Genomic DNA, 5,752 nt, shown 5'->3' with positions numbered 1-5,752 from the left:
CCCCCCTTCCTGGCCAAGGCAAAGGCCCGCCGCGCCTCCTCCTCCTCCTCCTCCTCCCCCTCCTTCCCTCCCTCCCTCTGCCCCTCCCCGTACATCTCCACCAGCCGATCCCCCCGAATCAGATCCCGCTTGTTGCCCATCACCTTGGTCTCCTCCAACGCATCCAAAATGTCCATCTCCAGCTTCGAGTCGATGGTCCGGTGCTCCAAGGCCTTCATTGCGTCCTGCTGCTCCTCCTCTGCCCGTCGCTCCCCCTCCTCCTTCTCCGCCTTCTCTTGCTCCTTCCAGACCTCGAACAGCCGCTTGGCACCGTGCTCCATCGCGTAGTCCATTTTTTCAGGGTCCGTGATAAAGGTGATCTCCCGCGAACAGGTCATGCACTTCATGTAAAACCGGAACTTCTTAATCCCCTTGTACGTGTCCCCCTGGACGTCTTCCTTCCTGGAAGCCACAGGGACGGAGCGAAAGCGGGTTTTTGGTGCCGGGGTTAAAAAAAGAATAAATGATGGGGAATGATTAGGATTGGTCAGACACAATGTACTGCTTGCTTCTGCCACCTACCGCATGTTGAATTTTTTCCCCCGGTACATAAACTCCCCGCAAGTATCGCATTGGATGTTGAATGGAATCATCATCCGCGTCTCAATCTGCTTGAATTTGTCAAATTTGGTCCGTGGCACCAGATTCGGATCGAAATCCGGAGGGAAATACTTGTTGAGCACCTTGCGCTCACCCATTTTGCCTATTGGGGAGGTGAATGGGATTTGAAAGAGCGGGGAAAATGGGAAACTCATAAGTTGTAAGCCAGACAAAGTCTTGTTCGGCTCGCCTCTGTTCTGGTGGTCATCGAGACGAGTCCAATGCAATTACATACTCAATCCCGTGCCACAACACCTAAAATTTCCATGGCGCAGGACAAGCTTAAGAGTGCAACAGGTCTGGACAAGAAAATGTTGTCCTGTGCAGATAGAAGGCAAAAGGCCTGCCTCAAGGCCTACGGCTCGATGACCTTCTCCTTTCACATGGCTTCGCGCCTGAAGCCGCTGTCTCAAAGGCCTGACCACTGCGGCCGTTTACAAACCACTATATACGTGGGTTTCGTGAGGTTCATTTCCAAGCCGCAGCTGTTTTCGACTGAAGTGATGCCTGTTTATCCTCGCTCCTCCTGCCTCGCCGTTCGCTTTTTCATGTCGACCTGAGGGGGAGTCAGCTTATCTACTTGCCTACGTTCCGACCCCGTAAATGAGGCTTAAAGGATCTTTTGTCACCAGTCTGGAGCACGCGAGCATATGTGTACCTTTGTGCCTTAGTTTGGATGTTTCTGTCTACTTTTGAGGTAGTGATGCAGTCGTCGTTCAATGTTGTCTCACCGAACCACGCAAGGGGAACCTTTTAACCTCCTGTCCTCCGTCCCTCCCCCTCCTCCTCCTTCCTCATCAATACACTCCCATTCCACAATATTGCAATATAAAGGATAAAACGACCGAATTTTGATCTTATTATCTCTTTAAAGTCTTAAAACTCATCGTTTGGGCATTTCCCCCCCTACTGCAATTCCTAAAATTTCAGCAATGCAATATCGCTCTAGCTCCTCCTCCTCCTCGCATTTCCGCTCTAGCTCCTCCTCTTCTCGCGTTATGACCCCGGCTCAGTATAATACTATTAATAATAACAGTAGTTTATCTCTGGAAAACATTTTGCGCTACAACACCGCCGTAAGTGGAGGAGTCAGAGGATGCACAAGCAGTTCAATCAGCAACAATCGACACGGAGGCCACGCTTCCACACAGCACCAGTATCAGCAATCCTTGCCATCTTCCCAACACCTTCAATATCAACCTTATCAACCACAACAGCAACGACAATGGAAGACTTCCAAGGCTTTGGTGCCATCTTCTATGAATACTCATGGCATTCTCGCGGGAACGGAGTCCAGAGGTGGAGAGGGGTGGCCTCTGTTCCGCCCGCCGGCTCCCAAAACTCCTTTTATCGGTGGTAATTCGCCTAGCCAGCCCTCACAGCAGTCTTCCTCGCAGTCTCAGTGTGTTAACCTTCAGCAGAAGGTAGGGAAGGAAGGGAGTACGAAATCTGGCGAGAGGTCTATCGACGAAATCGTGGCTAGCAAAGCCCAACAACAGATGTTGGACTCCTTACAAACGCTAATTAAGGACGTTCACGAGGTCAAGAGGAAGCTTCAGGAGCAACAAGTTCATCAAAAGGAACAAGACGAGATGCGAGGGGGACAGCAGCTCACAGCTCAGCCGACTCCGCTTTCTTCACTTCCCTGGAAAAAGAACGAGACACCGTGTTCTTACAACCAGCGGCACGACGACACCATGGCCACGAGTCATGACGATGATGAGGATGACGACGTGCGAGAAGCGCCAACGCCGCCGCAGCATCGGCTGTCACACCAGCGGCAGCTGCAATTAAGAAATCGTGACGAGAAAGAGCAACCCCTCGATGTGCAGCCCTGCATTCAGAAATTGAATGAGAGAATGACTCGCATGCAAAGTAGTCATGGAGAAGCTGAGTGTCGGGCACGAGAAAGAATTCGGCAGGTAGAGGATGAATTGCGAAGGCTTCGGGAAGAGGTTGCGAGCCTTGTCCGTGCAATGGAGGTAATGCGCAAAGAGCAAGCCACACAGACGTCAACAAAGGAAGGTTCCATGGTCAAACAACAAACGGAACTGGATCGCCAATGCCATGCCGCACGCGGGAAAATTTTAAACGACGTAAATGCGAAGGAAGGAGGGATAGTACGTGGAATGGACGTCTCTATGGGGACACATGAGGATGGGAAGGAGCAGAAAGAGACAGATACAGGGAATTGTGGTGACGAGGAGGACGAGAGCCCCGATTTGCTAGCAGAAGGAACAAGTCTCCCCAAAAAATCCCAAAAGTCAATGGAGCGTCCGCTTAAAAACGAGGCGGTGGAGGGCATGGAGGATGAAGAGAGGGCCGCGGAGGCAGAGGACGAGGAGACGATGACGGAGCAGGACAGACGAGGTGCCGCGAGTCTCAAGATGGACATGTGCATGGAGGGTGAGACCATTGTAGGGGATGACCCGCTGAATTACCAGGCGAGGTATGAACCGCCAAAAGTTCAAGACGGAAGCGCTCTGACACAAGGGCAAATCCAAGGGCAGGGACTCCAGAATGCTCAGACTCCCCCCCACGCCTCCTTACCTCCACCCCTCAAACCCACCCCTTCGACGTCCCGCCCTGGATCTCAGAAAATCAGCGTGAAGTCCCACGCCAAAAAGTCAGCAACCTCTCCGACAGTCATCAGGCTCCCTCCTTCCCCACGGGCCCCCACGCGTGAATCTCGTCCCCGCACTCCCACCCATGTCGTGAAGGACGCCGTGAGGACTTCCACACGCAATGCCGCGCGTTTTGAAACCCCCTCTTCGCCCGGTGACACCCTCACTGTGGAGGAGTACCTTCGATTGAGGGGCCAAGGAGGTTCGATCGGGCGAGAAGGGAAGGTAGCCACAGCGCAATTCTTCCCTCGTCCTCCTGCGCATCAACAGTTGAAGGGCCAGACGGTGGATGCTCAAGAGACGCATCCGGGGGAGGCAGCGGGCCAGCCCCCGCCCAAACGATTGCGTACCAGCAGCCGACTCAGCCGGACGAGCCGTCCTGGCCCTGGAGAAAGCCATGACAGGGACGGTCTGGGTGGAGATGGACCCATCGCGCCTCATTCCCGGGCGCGAGGAATGCCGGCAAGCAGTCAAAACCATGTTTTCGATTTTACAGTGGCAACAGACAAGCAAAACGTCACAGCAGGGGTGACATCTCCCATGTCCGGATATAAATTCCGAGTACGGTGTCCACGAGACAGCGCAAGAAGGTGAGATGTGGAAGAGGAGACAATGCGGGAGAAGGGGAACGGGGGATGGGGAAGCGGACTGAAGGAACGCCGTGTGCCGCGGGACGGATGGACGCGCAGAAACTAGAGACGGTAAAGAAAGAGACACAAAGCGTCGGGGCTCAAAGGGAACCAAAGCGCTACCAAAAAAACGAAAAAGAAATGCAACGAACATTAGTGGTAGAACATGCCAAAACCTTCAGCTTATCCTTGCCTTTTTTCCACAAGATCCCACTTGATATGTGCTACAGCCATCAAGCCCTTGGAGTCGAATCCCTGCGCATCAAGGAGATGACCTGTTATGGTCACTAGGCCAGCACTGCACCTCTCTGCGTGGCATGCCCACCATCATCATCACCCCCCCTGACCCCGCAATCACGCAGCTTGCCTCCTCGACAAGACAATGCGGCAAACATCTCAACCCCTGCCTCATTACCTTCCCTCTCCACCGCGCCTTGCATCGCCTCCTCTCCTTCTCCTCCACTCCTCTCTTCCGCGTCCCTCTCACAGGCAGCAGGTCTACCCAAGGCACCAAACCTCCTCAAGGAGTTAGATAGGAAACGAGACCCGCCCCTCCAAGAAAGCATCCACCTCCTCAAAGGAGGTCACTTTCACAAAGCCTTTCCCTTTCTCTTCGTCGACCTCGGCATTTCCTGGCCTCACGCTCAGCAAGACCCGCATCCCCGCCTCCCTCGCGGCCAGGCCTTCCTCCACCACGTCCGTTAAAAATAATACCTCGTACAATCCCGACACCCCCAATGACGAGGCAATCTGCCGGTAACTCTCCACCTCCCGTTTTCCTCCCACGCTGGTGTCGAAATAACAGTTCAAGTACCTCCTGAGATCACCCGCTGCCTCGGTGTGTTCAAACAAAAGCCGTTGCGCTTCGCGGGAACCGCTCGAATAGATGGCTAGTTTCACGCCCCCCACCCCTCCCTTCCCCCCTTGCGTCCATCTTGCCAAGGCACCCGGCACGTCTTCGTACACGTGCGAGTGCAGCGCTCCTTTTGCATACCCAGCCCGCCAAATGTGTCCCTGCAAGCGTTTCAAGGCCGTCGTTTTCAGGTCACGTTCCATCTGCCATCGCACATTCTTGACCACTGCCTCCATCAAGCCTTCCCTCCCTCCCTCTCCTCCCTCCTCCGGTATAGGGGGGCAACCTTCCGGACAGCCGTCCCTCAAGGCCTGGATGTCCCCGAGTACCTCCGGGTCGTTTTCCGCGAGTTTCTCCCGGACATGCGCGCCCACCTGGGCCGAGGCGTACGGAAACAAAACCTGGTGTACGAAGTCGATGGAGGTGGTCGTTCCTTCGATATCCATCAGCACGTGCTTGATTCCGCTCTTCTCGTACCGCCCAGCATTCTCATGCGAACCGTTCAGGGCGTGGGACCCCTGCAATTCCCCTCCCCCCGCACCACTGCAGCACCCCATTCCCTCCCCCCTTGCCAGCAAGGCTTCTTTCTCCTTCGTCAGCATCGCGGGCGATAGGGTGGCTCCATCGCCTCTTGGGGTGGCCGTGTAGTCAATGCCGAGACGGTGCATCTCCACCGCCAGCCTGAACAGGTAGTGGTAGCATTCCGCCTGAGTCTTGGCCTGCATCCATGTCTTCCCCCAGATGTAAATGCCGTGGCGTCGGACCAACACAGCTGTTGTCTCCGGGTATCGTCGGATCGCATCCGCCAAGGAATCGGCCAGGTCTGCCTCGTGCGGTGTGTTCTCGATGATGGGAATGACCAGGGTCGAGCGGTAACCGTGTCCGGCGATACCTTTAATCATCTCCTGATGCGTGATCTGAAACTCGGTCGCATCCTCTCCTTGCAGCAAGGTGGCGAGCACGCAGTCCATCCCGTGCGAGTGGATGACAGCACCTGCGGGGGGGGG

The sequence above is a fragment of the Nannochloropsis gaditana genome, assembly GCF_000240725.1.
Source record: "Nannochloropsis gaditana CCMP526 unplaced genomic scaffold scaffold062, whole genome shotgun sequence".
Lineage (NCBI taxonomy): Eukaryota > Eustigmatophyceae > Eustigmatales > Monodopsidaceae > Microchloropsis > Microchloropsis gaditana.
Note: the sequence above shows the minus strand (reverse complement) of the source record.